Raw genomic sequence first — 13427 nt, forward strand, 5'->3', positions numbered from 1 at the left:
CACCCCAGTGTCTGACTGACCACAGCCCTGCTGGGCACCCCAGTGTCTGACTGACCACAGCCCTGCTGGGCACCCCAGTGTCTGACTGACCACAGCCTGGCTGGTCAACCCACTGTCTGACTGACCACAGCCTGGCTGGGCACCCCAGTGTCTGACTGAGCACAGCCTGCCTGCCCTGTGGTGTGACTGACCCACAGCCTGACTGGTCACCTCACGTGCCAGGTCCACAGGCTGGGCAGCGCCAGGAAGCGCAGCCCTGGCACAGCCAGCTCCTCTCCCACACAGGAAGGATGGTGGTGGTGGGAGGGTCCCCTGTGACCTGCAGGGACATCTCACCATGACAGTTTTGCCAAATAACCTGATCTGCCACTGTCTGCTCTGTCACTTCCCTCATTGCTCCAAGGTGCTGAGATGCCTCTCAAGCTGCTGGCTCTGTGACACCGTGTAAATGTGGGCACTGGGAAGGGGCGAGGGGAGGACACAACTGCTGCACAGAGTCGTCGTGGCAGCTAAAATTGTCTGACCTACAGCCAGAGCAGTTGCAGGGTTTAGGGCTGAATCTTCTGCTGATTTTCAGAAGGAATGTTCCCTGCCCCAAGGCCTAACATTTACATTCTCCAGAATCTCATCCCACCTGACAGCTGTACGCTGTGAGAGCGTGTGGCACCTGAAGTGAGTGTAAGGCATTCCAGCTAACGTGTGCAGTTCTATTAACTGAGTACCTGGAAACCAAACACAATACAGGTAAAGCGGCTGAGAGAGCAGCAAATAAAGAAAATGTGCCAGATCATAGTGTTTTCAGGCAGCAAGAGTGAAGAGATTCCAGCCTGAAAAGGATCTGAATCATTGGACAGTGTGCAGTGACTGTGTGTGTCAGTGCTGAAGCATGTCATAGTAGCCACTTGTGTATGTGTTAAAAGAAGTCAGGAAAGTGTTTCTCTTCTGTAAAAGCACCTGGGAAGAGTAGTCTGGTATGTTGTGACCAGTTTTGGTCTCTGCCTTTTAAAAGCTGGGCACAAAGCTGACTGAAAATGGAAGGAGGCTGCAGCAGCTGTTACCTGCATTCATCGTGGCCCAGTTCATTCTCCATTGCAAACTCCAGACTGAGTGACAGAGCAGCTCTCCAGGGATGCTCTGGGGTCCCTGGTGCTGTGCCTCTGCTCATGAACACTTGGGTACCCACCCAGCTGGGAAGGTGCAGCTGTCACCGCGCTGGGATGATGGAGTTGTTTGGGCCACCAAACTCAAGGTGGGTTTTACCTGCAGATTAAAATACCTGCCTAAAGGCTGTGGGAGGGACCTTTCCCTCTCTCCTCTAATGAAGCAGTTTGGCTGGCAGGAGTCTCTAAGGCAGCCACAGCCTTGGGCAAGGCTCCCAGAAAGGCCTCCTGACAGCGGGAGAGGGAGAAACAAGCCTCTTCTCCCTGCAGGATTTGAGCACCTGCGCTTTTAAGATTTGGAGACTCTGCCTTAATGTAGAACAACCAAGGTGCTGGCTGTGCTGGGGCTGCTCCATCAGGAACCTCTGCTGTGGGCAGTCAGGATTTTTCAGAGGAGGGAGAGGAGCAGAACTGTAGTCTGGGGGCTGAGGCTCTTGCTGGAGCAGGAGGCGAATCCTGTGCTGTGCCCTTGTTAAATGTGTCAGATGCACGTTTGACATGAAAACTGCTGCTTCCCTCCTGCCCTTCCTGTTTCTTAGTCCTCAGCCCCGTGACTCAACAGGTTCATCAAGGAGATGAACCTCAAAAGGCAGGAGAGCTTCGCTTGGGTTCTGCACAGGCACAGCAAAATGGTGGGATCATGTCACTAATTTCACACTTTCACTTGGATTGTTGTCTGTTGGGGAACATGTTTTGACCTGTAATGCCCCAGTTATAGTCTGTGTTACTTAAATATAACATGTGCTGCACAAGCTTCATTTTGAAGGCACCGCTGTGCAGAACAGGTTGTGGAAATCACCTTGGCTAACGCTGAGTAAATGACCTTCAAAAAATAGTACGTGTGTGCTGATACTGGGGAGTAGTGGGTGGCACTGGGACGGAGCTGGGGGGTGGTGGCAGCTTTCCCAGTTAGTAGAACACCTCTGGATGGGTGGGAGACCTTGGGTCAAAGGCCTTCACATCAGAATGGCAGCAATTTGAATCCACCTCAGTGCAGCACTGCTCAGTGCTGAGTGCTGGGAGCTCCTGCTGCCCTTTGGTGGGAGAGGGGAGGTGAGTCCTCCATGGAATCCAGGTGTGCTTCCTGCTGACTCCTGAATATAGAATAGGAGTGCACAGAGTGTGGAAATGCTAAGAAGAAATGAACAGTCTGATGGGAATTCTTGAGACGAAGCTTTTGTGCCGTGAGATCTTGGGATCTTTTCAGCCTCCTGTGGAGCTTTGGGGGATAAATGTCCTGGTCAGCAGACATGGGGGAAGAGCTGCTGCTCCTGCACTGGACACACCACCAGGCTGGGGAGCTGCTGAAGTGCTGTGCTGTTCCTGTGTCAGCGAGAGCTAATAAAAATTCAGAGAGACTTACAAATAAACATCATCTTTTCACTGCTTTTTATCCAGCATGTTGAAACACTGTTTTCCAGTTACCTGCAGTAACTCCTAGAAAAAGAAGGATAGACAACCCTCAGGCACAGGAAGCACTTACATAAAGACCTGGACAGGCTCATCTCTTGCAGCCCATTTTTCTCTATCAGCACCAAGACAGAGCAGAAACCCTTATTTCCACATGCAAGTCACTTTAAATTAATTTGAAAATGGGTTCTTCTATTTAATGGCTGCATAGACTTGACTCCTAAGACCACTCTATGTTGAGCTGTAGCAGTGCCACGACAGGGAACAGTAATAAACCTGTGCCCCTTGGGGAGGGGGAACAAATAATAACAACTTTGTCTAATTGCTTCCCAGTGTGGATTTAAGGCGTGCCTGTTTGTATGGGTCAGGTGTTTATATTGCATAAATGTGTTTAGTATGGTTAAAAGCAGACCTTGCTCTACTCTGGCTCTGGTATTGAGATGAGTTCACAGCCCCAGAGCTGTGGTCTGGGCTTGGCTGACAGTGGCACCCTGTGTAGCTTCACCCCTCTGCTCCTGTTCCCACCCAAGCCTCTTCCTCGAGCAGCTGCTGAACCCTTTGCATGTTCAGTTTGATAACATAGGCTAAAGCTTCTTTTCTTGGGCTGGTGGGCTGACCCATGGGAATTTGAGCTTTGCAGCCTGTGAGATAATCCAGAGGCAGTGGTAGGATGAAGGTCTTCCCCCTTTCAGCAGCCAGAGGCTGTGAGATCATCTGAGCTGTCCTGGGGACCTGCCACAAGTCACGCCTTGCACAGACTCACAATCACACTCTTCCCTAAATTAAGTGCATTTCACTGATCAGGTAAGTGGTGCTTGGAGCAGGGACTGGAATTCAATGCTCCCTCTTTCCCCAGCTCTGCAAGTCAGCAAAAGGCCTTGGTGTCTGGGCCTGCCAACACCTGAGGTCTCTCCTTGATTCCTCACCTCTTGCTGAGGAAATCTGTGGCAGAGCAGTGATGACAATATGGATTTTGAAGCAGTAGCTTGATAGACTTTGCTGTTTTGCCTCCCTGCTGTGTTCCAGGGCTCTTTCATCCAGCTGGTCCACATAGAGGCAGCCAGGAGGGGTTAAAGTGTGATTGTTGCAACACCTGCACTCACTCTGTGGAACCTGCTGCCTGCAGGTACAGAGGGGAGGGGCTCAGCAGAGTTCAGAGAAGAGCTGTGAGCTGATGAAAGCAGGGCCAGCTTGGCCAGGAGGGGTGGTTGTGGTGGTCCCTGTCCTGCACAGCTCACCTTGCTGCTTTCCCTAAAACCTCTGTGTGAACAGGGGCCGCCCCATCAGCACAGGCAGCGCTGCAGGGGGAGTGTTTGGGGCAACAGGGATCTCTGAAATGTATTATGAATTTCTCTGAAGGTCATTTTATGTGTCTGACATTACAGGAACAAAAGTAAGAGGAAAGGAAACAATGGAGAGGAAATAGCTTCAGGGTCCTTGGACAACTGGTGCAGGGAAAGCTTCCCTGCCTCCTGCAGAGTCAGGTTAATACAGGCCAAACTCTAGAATCAAAGAAACACTAAACCACCAAGTATTTTGCCAAAAACCACCAAGTATTTCACAGCTGCTTGGGGACATGGAAGGAAACCACAGCAGATGAGTGGAACTTGCCATAAAAGTGCAGAGAGTACACGAGGGCTTTGATAAAAGCCAGCTTTGTTCTCCTTTCAACCAACACTTTTATGCATTTCAGCATAAATACTTGTGTGCTGAGTTGTGAGGCAGCCAGGTCTGTACAGGGCAGCTTTGGTACGAGCACAGCAGGGCCCCTCAGTGCCGGGGAGGGGAGGGAAGGGGGAGATGGCAGCCCAGCAATCCAGGTGAGAGTTGCTGAGCTGTGGGGCTGTGCCCCTGGGTGGGGGAGAGAAGCCAGTTTTTGCAGGAGTGTTGGATTGTGCTTTGGAGTGAGTGAACCAGCGTCTGAAAACGACCTTACTGTGCACAGTAAAATCAAGTGCTTCGCTCCCCACGTGCAATCCCTGAGGAAGAGTGATCAGGTTCTGGGGTTGCTGACATAACACTTCCATGTTCTGAGAGAGGGAAACAGTTCTGGAAAAAACATTTCTTGCATTTTTCCTAAAACCGAATCCAGCGTGGCACAGTCCAACCCAGCGGTTGCTGCAATTCGACTTTTGAAGTCCTGCACATCCAACAGTGGGAGAGCTACAGGGGTGCAAACAGCCTGTGGCAAAGGATCTGTCCCTTCAGCATCACAGGGCCACTTCCTGCGGGCTTCAGTTTTGGTTTTGGTTCAGACATGAACTATCCAGATACAGCTTCTGCCTGGAGCAAGACACAGTTGCCCTTCCCTCCGTGGCACAGTTCTATCAGTCATGGGCTGGAGGGCACAGCCCTGGGCAGGTTGGTAGCCCAGAAATGCAGTTGGGCCTGGCATGGGGCATGTGCTGCCCAGGCAGAGGAGGCCAAGGCAAAGAGCCAGAGCCATGTGTTTCCAGCAGCCCCGGGGTGTGTCTGGCAGGACAGGGCAGAGCTGCAGGCAGGGTCTGTCCTTCGCAAGTCTTCCAGGGCAATTTGTGAGTTGATGGGATCTCCAACCTTGGGTCAAGAGGCTGCTGCTGGGAGAGTTCCCTCCTGGATGTGTTCATCCTCATCATCCCTCACCTTCCCTTGCTGGGTAAGCAGCAGGGAGTGTGTGTATGCTCAACTGGGCTTCTGCTCCCCCTTTCATGTTCCTTATCTTCCAGGAGGCTCTGAATTCCCTGGAGGAAGGGAGACGCTGATGTGAGTGCAGAGGCAGAGCATTCCTCTCTGCTGCTGCCAGAGTCCCCTCTGCCATTGTTCCAACCCAGCTGGAGATGCCCTGAGAGCAAGGGAAAATGGGCAAAGCCATGTCAGCACAGGTATCCTTCCCCTCCCGGAGCAGCTGGCTCTGCACACTGCCTGGAATGCTGTGAACAGCAGGCTCTTTCCATGGCAAACATCCAGAACTGAGGCTCGTTGCAGAATCACTGGTTAATTTGGAATATCTGGCAGTGGAACATGAGGACGTGGCTTCAAGAACTTGTTGCCGCATGCTTTCCTGGGAAGGGAGCAGCCTGTGCCCTCTGTTCTCTAAAACAAGCAGGATGACTCAGTTCTCCTTGCCAGGCCGTGGCAAGTCCAAGGGACTGGCACCAAAAAGGGCAGGAAGCCAAAAATGCCAGGACTCAGCAAACAGAACCCAACTGCCAAGGAGAAAGGATGCTTGGAGAGAGGAGCAGCTTCAGGGAGGAACCTCCCTGGATCAGGAATACCCGGGAGGGAGGGCTGTAGCTGTGGGAGTCAGCAGCAATTTGGGGGCTCCGTGTCCATGGCAGCTCGATCTCTGCTGCAGCCACAGGTGCCCCAGTTTGGCTCTGGTGCCAATGCTCAACCTTCTCCAGGCTGAACACCCCCTGTTCTCTCACCTGGCTCCAGAGCACAGGGGCTCCAGCCATCAGAGCATGTTTGTGGCCCCCCAAAAAAAAAAGGCCAATTCATGGCCCTAAAAAAGAGGCCAATTACTGTAGCAGTGCAGGACAAGATGTGTTTTCAGTACCTAAACCAGAAGTTGGTGATGAAGAACACAAAATTTATAGGCTAGGGACAGTTTAATCCCAGGAAACAAAGTGAACCTGGGCCAAGCAGTTTAACCAATACAGGTACCAAAGTCTGGCATCATTTGAAACAGGGGCACCATCCAGCACAGACACACAGCACCTCAATACAGAGAGGGCAGGGCCAATAGGTGAGTGATTCAGGAGACCTTTGAAGTGTAAAGAAAAAACAAATGCAGTTGATGGAGAGGCTGTTTCAGCTTTGACAAAGGTCAGGGGGAGGTTTGGTGCCACAGAGCAGCAGGGAAGGGCAGGAAGCAGCACTGGGAGAGTCTGGGCTGAAGCAGCATTTAAAGTGTGCAGGGGCGGGAGCAGCCCCGGTAATGTGGGCTTGCAGAGAGCAAGAAAAAGTAGGGCAGGTAGTCAAGTCCATGCTTGCAGGAGCAGGATTAAAACAGTTGGATGAACAAATAATGTAAGATTTAAAACCAGAGAATGTATTGAAGGCCATTAAACCAAACTTAAGGATTACTTCCAAGAAGCCAGGCTGATAGCACAGTGTGGTTACAAAGACAAGTGGTCGAGGCAGAGAATGCTGATATTAAACTTGCTGGTGAAATGCTAATCTGTGTACAAACACTGCTGCAAGTGCTCCGACTGTCACGGAGGGAGCCTCGCAAAACAAAAGCAGAACCCAGCCCTTTGGGGTTCCACTCTGGCAACTCAGGCACATCCTGCACTTAATTGGACACTCCCTGCGGGGGAAGGACCAGGTATAAACAGGATTTAATCACATCATTAGAGATACACCCATTGCACACGTTCAGCGTTCTGGAAGGCAGTGATGCCTTACCTTTTCAAACTACTCTGACTATGTCTTCTGCACTCACCATTCCCATATTTAAGAATTCCCAGCCCATCTGGGTCAGGGAGTGTTTAGATCAGGAATTAATTCATCCCTGTCTAGTTGGATCGTTTTCAACTCTAAATGAAAGATATTTCTTGGCACCCAGTAAACCTTCCAAAAGCCCCATGGAGAATCCGTGGAGGTTTGGCCTGAAATCAGTGGATTAACCATTTCCACTTGGGAACATTCTCCCCAAATTGTTGCTCTGTTTGCTGAGTGCAGCACTGGAGATAAAATGTGCAGGTCCGTGTGATGAGATACAAGGTTGTCGTGGTTTAGGAATTGTACTCCCCAGTTCAGTACTCCCACCAAGACTCTCCCAAACTAGATGCCACTCGCTCCCCTCCCTTTCCCTCCTCTTCTCACTCTGCTCTGGGGATGGGGTTGAGAACTGAGGGCACAAAAGGTGAAAATCACGGGTTGAGATAAGAACAGTTTCCTGAAAACAGCGAGATAAGAAAACGCCAGTAACAGCAACAATACTAATAATAAAAGATATGAGACAAAGAAACGATTTACACAGAAAACCAGGACAACAAACATTCTGACTGGCTCTGCCCCCCCCAGACCATGCCCATCTGCCACCGAGGGAGGGTCCCCTCCCCTGCCCCCGGTGATGATGTGGGTGGTGCAGAACAACCTGGCCGTGCCCCCGTGGCTCCAGGCTCTGCCTCACAAGTACTGCGAAAAAAATTCACCCTGTCCTTGCCAAACCCAGGAAGAATGTGCAGGTCTGTGTGGGCCTGGCTCTGCCATCCAAGGCCAGCGATGTGCACCGAGCTGTTCCCACTCCCCTGTGCATCCCGGTTCACCTGCACTTCCACCTCCACGACCTGCTCCTTCGCAGGGCGCTGCCCCCACCACCCCGAGGCAGAGCAGGGTTTGCCTCCCTTTCCCGACAGGGCTTGTGGATCTTCGGCTTGCCCAGGAAATAGAAATGGGCTGAGAATCCCCCTTCTGCTCCAGGGTGACCCTCTGTTCCCTGGACATGGGGCAGGGAGAGGGCTACGGGGAGAGCTGCAGTGGTTTCTGATTTTAACCCAGTCTAGTGAACCCAGTTCCACTCTGAATGTCTTCTACTGTTCCCATGATGTGTTTAGTTCACATCAGTACATTCAGGCAGGAAAGGACACGGTGCTGGCTGCTCCTGCAGCTGTGGACTAGTGACAACACAGCCCATGACAACCAGACCTGAATGGCCAGATGAGCCTGTCTGGGCACAGCATGACCACAGTCAGGACTAAACCAACAAAAATCTCAGCACACAGCACAGGAAAGGACTGGTTTTCCTCATTCTTGCCAGCTCTACTTTATAGAACAGTTTTTCTTACCTGTCATTCCCTTCCCAGGCTACAGAGGAAAAAAAAAAAAGAACAAATCCCCTGTTTCTCTTCCCCATCCACCTTCTTCAAAAGACTAATGAAGGTGCTGCTTTACCTGATGTCATGAACCTTGTCCCTCCCCAGCCTCTGCAGAGCTGACAGTGCATTTTGCACCAGCCAAAGGTCAGGGCTGTGCAATAGGAGGCCCTGGAAAAGTCCAGCAGCCCTGGGCCGGGTGTCAGACCTGTCAGCTCGAGGAGAAGGGTTGCACCATATCCAGTGATCCCAAGTGAACTGCACCCAGTGTTGCAAAGGAAGATTAAACCAAAACACATGATCCCTGTCAAGACAATTTGGAAGTAATTCCTTGCCAACACAAAACCCACTTGTTCCTGTAACAATACAGGACTCCTGATCCAGGAGGAGACTCTGTGTTACCCTCCCGGCCGCTGGTGAGGAGTTGAGATACCTGTGGGGAATGGGGCAGGAGCAAAGAGACAAACAAAACCCCATAGCCTGATCATAGTCTGGGATCAGAAAATACAGGCTGGTGGTTCAGGAATCCTCTAAGGCAGGAATCACTGAAGGTGGGGAAGAATATCCCAGGGTAGTGGTGCTGTTATACAGGCCCTTACTCCACATTTCCCAAGGCATTTCCTGTGGGCCACCATGAGAGAGCTCAGAGGCAAATGGCTGAGCCAGGGTGACTCTTCTTGTGTAACGTGTTATGTCCTCAGCAGTTTCCTCCTATGTTCAGTCATGCCAGGATTAAAACACAGACCAACCTCTCACCCTCTCCCGCAGCACCAAAACAGCCCGAAGACATCACCAATGCAAAGGGGGACCTGCACCAGCACACCAACATTCAGCCCAGTTCCTGTGACAGGTGTCCCTGGGCCCTCGTTTGCCACAGCCCCAGGTTGTGCAGAGGTCAGGGAATCAATCCCTCTTTGGGAGGCACCTCCCCACCTCGCCCTCAGGAGAACCCTGAGCTGCCAAATCAATCCCATCCCCTGCACCAGGAAGGGAGGGAAGGGGCCGTGTTTGTGAATAATTAACTGTGTCACGCCATCCCTCCCTCTGACACTTAGCCCTGGCCCTGAGCCCAGCCATGGGTGTTCCTGGTGCTGTTTCATCTGACCTGACCAAGAGGAATCCCAGGTGCTCATTTTGGGGGAGGCGATGAGGAAAGAATGGAAGTAAAGGATGGAGTACCTGGGGTAACACTGGTGTCTGTAGCTAATGAAGATTTTAGATGGCAAACGACCAAGGAAGTCACGAGCAGGTGACCATAAAGGCTGCAGCTGGCACAGCCATGTCAGAGGTGAGAGGAGGGACAGATCTGTCCCTGCTCACCTGGGTTGTGCAATTCACTGTACGAGAAAGTGAAATCCATGTTAAGGAACTCACTGCTCCTTCTGCTGTCAGCTGCTGTGAGCAAACCCCCTCCCTTCACCAGCTCCCAGCCGATGCCCAAGACCAGCTCCAGATCCTGCATCTAGAATGTAAAGTAATTAATAAAATCAATTATATTAGAGACAGAAAGAGTCATTCAGAGCCACAGAACAAAACCTGTCACTGAGGAGCAAGGCCCCCACACTGCTGAGGCACCCCCTGACCCAGCCTGGAATGGGCTGTGTAGGGCTGGTGGTCACAGGGTACAGCTTAAATCAGAGCAGGAAAACTCACTGCCAGTCCCCACCCTTGTCTGCCCTGTTCCTATGTAGGAATTGTCCAGACTGGCATCTGGTTGGGTTTTCTGGCCTCCATAAAGGAGGCATTTGGGAGGGAGTGTCTCTGCCTCCTGGGACAGTCAGAGAGGCCCTACACTTTTGGAAGGAGCCAGATCTAAAGACAGGGTGAGCACACAGGACTGAGGATGGATGTGTGAAACAGAATGAATTTGCACTCAGAAAAGGAGGAGATGAACCCAGGTACTGAAATAATGAAGTCTTGGTGAAGCATTGTCCCCTCAGTGATGAAATCTGACTGTTTCACTCTCACTTTACACGTGCCCTCAGAATCCTCCCACCCACAGGGGTGTCCTGTGAGCTGGGGATGAGGAGGGGCCAATACTTTAGTCAGCACCTCACTAAAATCCATGCAGCACCCTGCCATTGCCAGTCTGAGTGCTGGGAAATCCCAGGTCATCCCAAACCCGGCACAGACAGGCACAGGGTTATGGCTGTCACATTTTTCAGGAATTCACTGATAGAAGTGAATGTGCACACATTGTTTGTCCAGTGCTTCTGAGAAAGGACAGAAAGGAAGAGTTGCAGAGTTGCACATTCAAGGAAGTTTCATCCAAATTCCTGGAGAAGCCCCAGACCCACAGTGCAGCCACAGAGGCTGTATCACAGAGACACAGCACATCCAGCATTTTCTGAAGGTATCATATCCACTGAGCACATGGGTTGCAGCCAAAGTCTGTGCTCTGGGGCCATGACAGCATGACCAGGCACAGAGAAATCCTGGGGAAACATAAAAACTTCTCATGTTGCATGTAGAACTATCTCCAGCTGGAAAAGAGAATGCGTTCAATTAATCCATGATGGCCCCTTGGGCTCGACATTACTGTTTAGTCAGACTAAATCAAATCCATTTCCCAAGAAATGTTTTTCTGGGTGTGCAGCTCCACCAGCTTCAGTAGGACTGGGGGACTTCTTGTCAGTGCAGCAACTCTGGGAGGGCACACTGAGGGAAACTGAGGCACACTCAGCTCAAAGTGCCAACCGTGTGGTCCTGCTGCCATGATCCCCTTCAACAGAACCACAGAGTCATGGAATCTTTCAGGTTGGAAAAGACCTCCAAGACCATCGACTCCAACCTATGACGTATCCCCACCTTGTCAACCAGCCCAGAGCACTGAGTGCCATGTCCAGTCATTCCTTGGACACCTCCTTGGACAGTGACTCCACCACCTCCCTGGGCAGCCCCTTCCAATGCCTGACAACCCTTTCCGTGGAGAAATTCCTTCTGATGTCCAACCTGAACCTTCCCTGGCACAGCTTGAGGCCATGATGCCACACGAGACACCCGCTGCAGCCCCAGGAGTGGAGCTGAGGCAGTGCCAGGACAGGCTGCAGCTGCCCAAGTGCCTCTGTGAAATTTGACAAAGTAACACCAAAACATGATTTTCTCACCAAAGTCTGGCTGATACTTGGTGCAGTGGAGTATTCCCAGTAAATCCAGAGCAGCAGGATAATGCTGCTTTCAGAGCTGAGGGACAGGTCAAAAATCCATTTCCCACTGGCTGTTAACACAAATCAGAGCAGGTAGTGAGTACAGCAGATAAACGTGTGAAAACCTCAGCTGAAGCTGGACCAGGGCACACTGTAACACTGCAGCCCAGCCTAATCTCTGATTTGATTTGTCATCTAAGTTGAAAAGAATGCTCACTGCACTCACAGGGTGATACCATCTGCATTTCTGCTTTGGCAAGGGGTCTGATCCCTCTCCTGTCATGGTGCTGTAACATTTCTAAAGGAGGCTAAAATCTCACAGTGTGACTGAACCACTGGCAGTCCAGGGTTTGCCCCACTGCTAAACTGCACTGGCAGAATTGAAAGGACAGTTGGAGCAGTGTGAGTGTTATTTCAGGTCAGAGCATTTGAAAAGCATAAATCAAATCTTTCAAAGTCCTATAACTAGTTTAAAAATAATGAGATTTAAAAGAAAAAAAATCAATGTGGGCACTTATTTTCCATGCATTATACAGTTTAGGTTAAACTTTGCTCACAGGTTGAAGATTTCCTTAGTCATTCACAACAACAGAACCAAATGTATTGTTTTGAATGAACATGTGAAATTCTCACAGGTGTCCTGGTGCCTAGAATGGGAGGCTTTGAGAAAGAAAAAAAAAAAGAGAACACTGAAATATTTGTAAGACAATACCAATATGTGGAAGAATTAAATTCAGTTTGGCCTATTTCCTCTTTTAACCTACAGGAAGGGGATTCCCAAATCTGGGTTTGCAAAGATTCCCATCAGTCATGCAGTGCTGATATTTTTTTTCCAACTGAAAAAAGCAGAACAGATGATAAAAAAGGAGGGAAAAAATCACCTAACTGCCCTATTTTTCTCAAATAAAAAAGAACACAATAAACTAAAATATGGTAACTGTTTTCCTCTTTCATCTTTCATTAGTACTTACTGTGATGGCTCATGATCACTGCAGCTGCAATCCCTCCAATCTGGGCATGAACACCTACAGTGACAGGACAAGGGGGGGATGGTTTTAAACTAAAAGAGGAGAGATTTAGATTAGATGTTGGGAAGAAATTCTTCCCTGTGAAAGTGCTGAAGCCCTGGCACCAGTTGCCCAGAGAAGCTGTGGATGCCCCATCCCTGGAAGTGTCCAAGGCCAGGTTGGACGGGGCTTGGAGCAACCTGGGCTAGTGGAAGGTGTCCCTGCCCATGAGAGGGGGGTGGGATGAGATGAGCTTTAAGGTCCCTTCCAAACCAAACCATTCCATGGTTCTATGCTTTTAGCTCTGTCTCAGACAACCAGGACCATCCTGGTCTTCTTTACAGAACTGCTCCACTACGGAGATGGTCAGAGCTAAAGGCACTTTGCAGCCAAGGTCATGCCCCAGTGAAGTTAGGCCAAACAATTAGTATAAAACAAATCAGAAAAGAAACCAGAAAGATAAGTTCTGTCAGGTCTCAGAGCTGACTGGAACACAGGGAGAGGTTAGCTGGAAAGAGGGAGAGGTTAGCTGGAAAGAGGCTGGGGGTTATTAGAAGCTGAATATTGATTGAATCCTTCAGATATATACCAGCACTAAGCAAAGAGCTTGGGCTTGTTGAGGATTAGGTTACATAAAAGCAGAGAAGACTTATCTTTCAAAAACCATTGCACAGCTGTACACCCTCCCCTGATGTCCAGCACCCAGCTCATGGGGAAAAGCAGATTTGTTTCACACTCACGGTGCTTGTCGAGGAGAATGAACCGGACCCTGCTTATTCCTTGACACAGGTACTCATGTGTGTGATCCCTCCCAGCCACCCTCTGGTGTGGGGACAGTCAAATACAGACAGTGTAGTGCTCTCTTATATCCCACACATTTTTGTCATTCATTACACTTGGTAT

This window comes from Neopelma chrysocephalum, unplaced genomic scaffold (genome assembly GCF_003984885.1).
Source record: "Neopelma chrysocephalum unplaced genomic scaffold, ASM398488v2 Primary Assembly neopelma1_122, whole genome shotgun sequence".
Taxonomy (NCBI): Eukaryota; Metazoa; Chordata; class Aves; order Passeriformes; family Pipridae; genus Neopelma; species Neopelma chrysocephalum.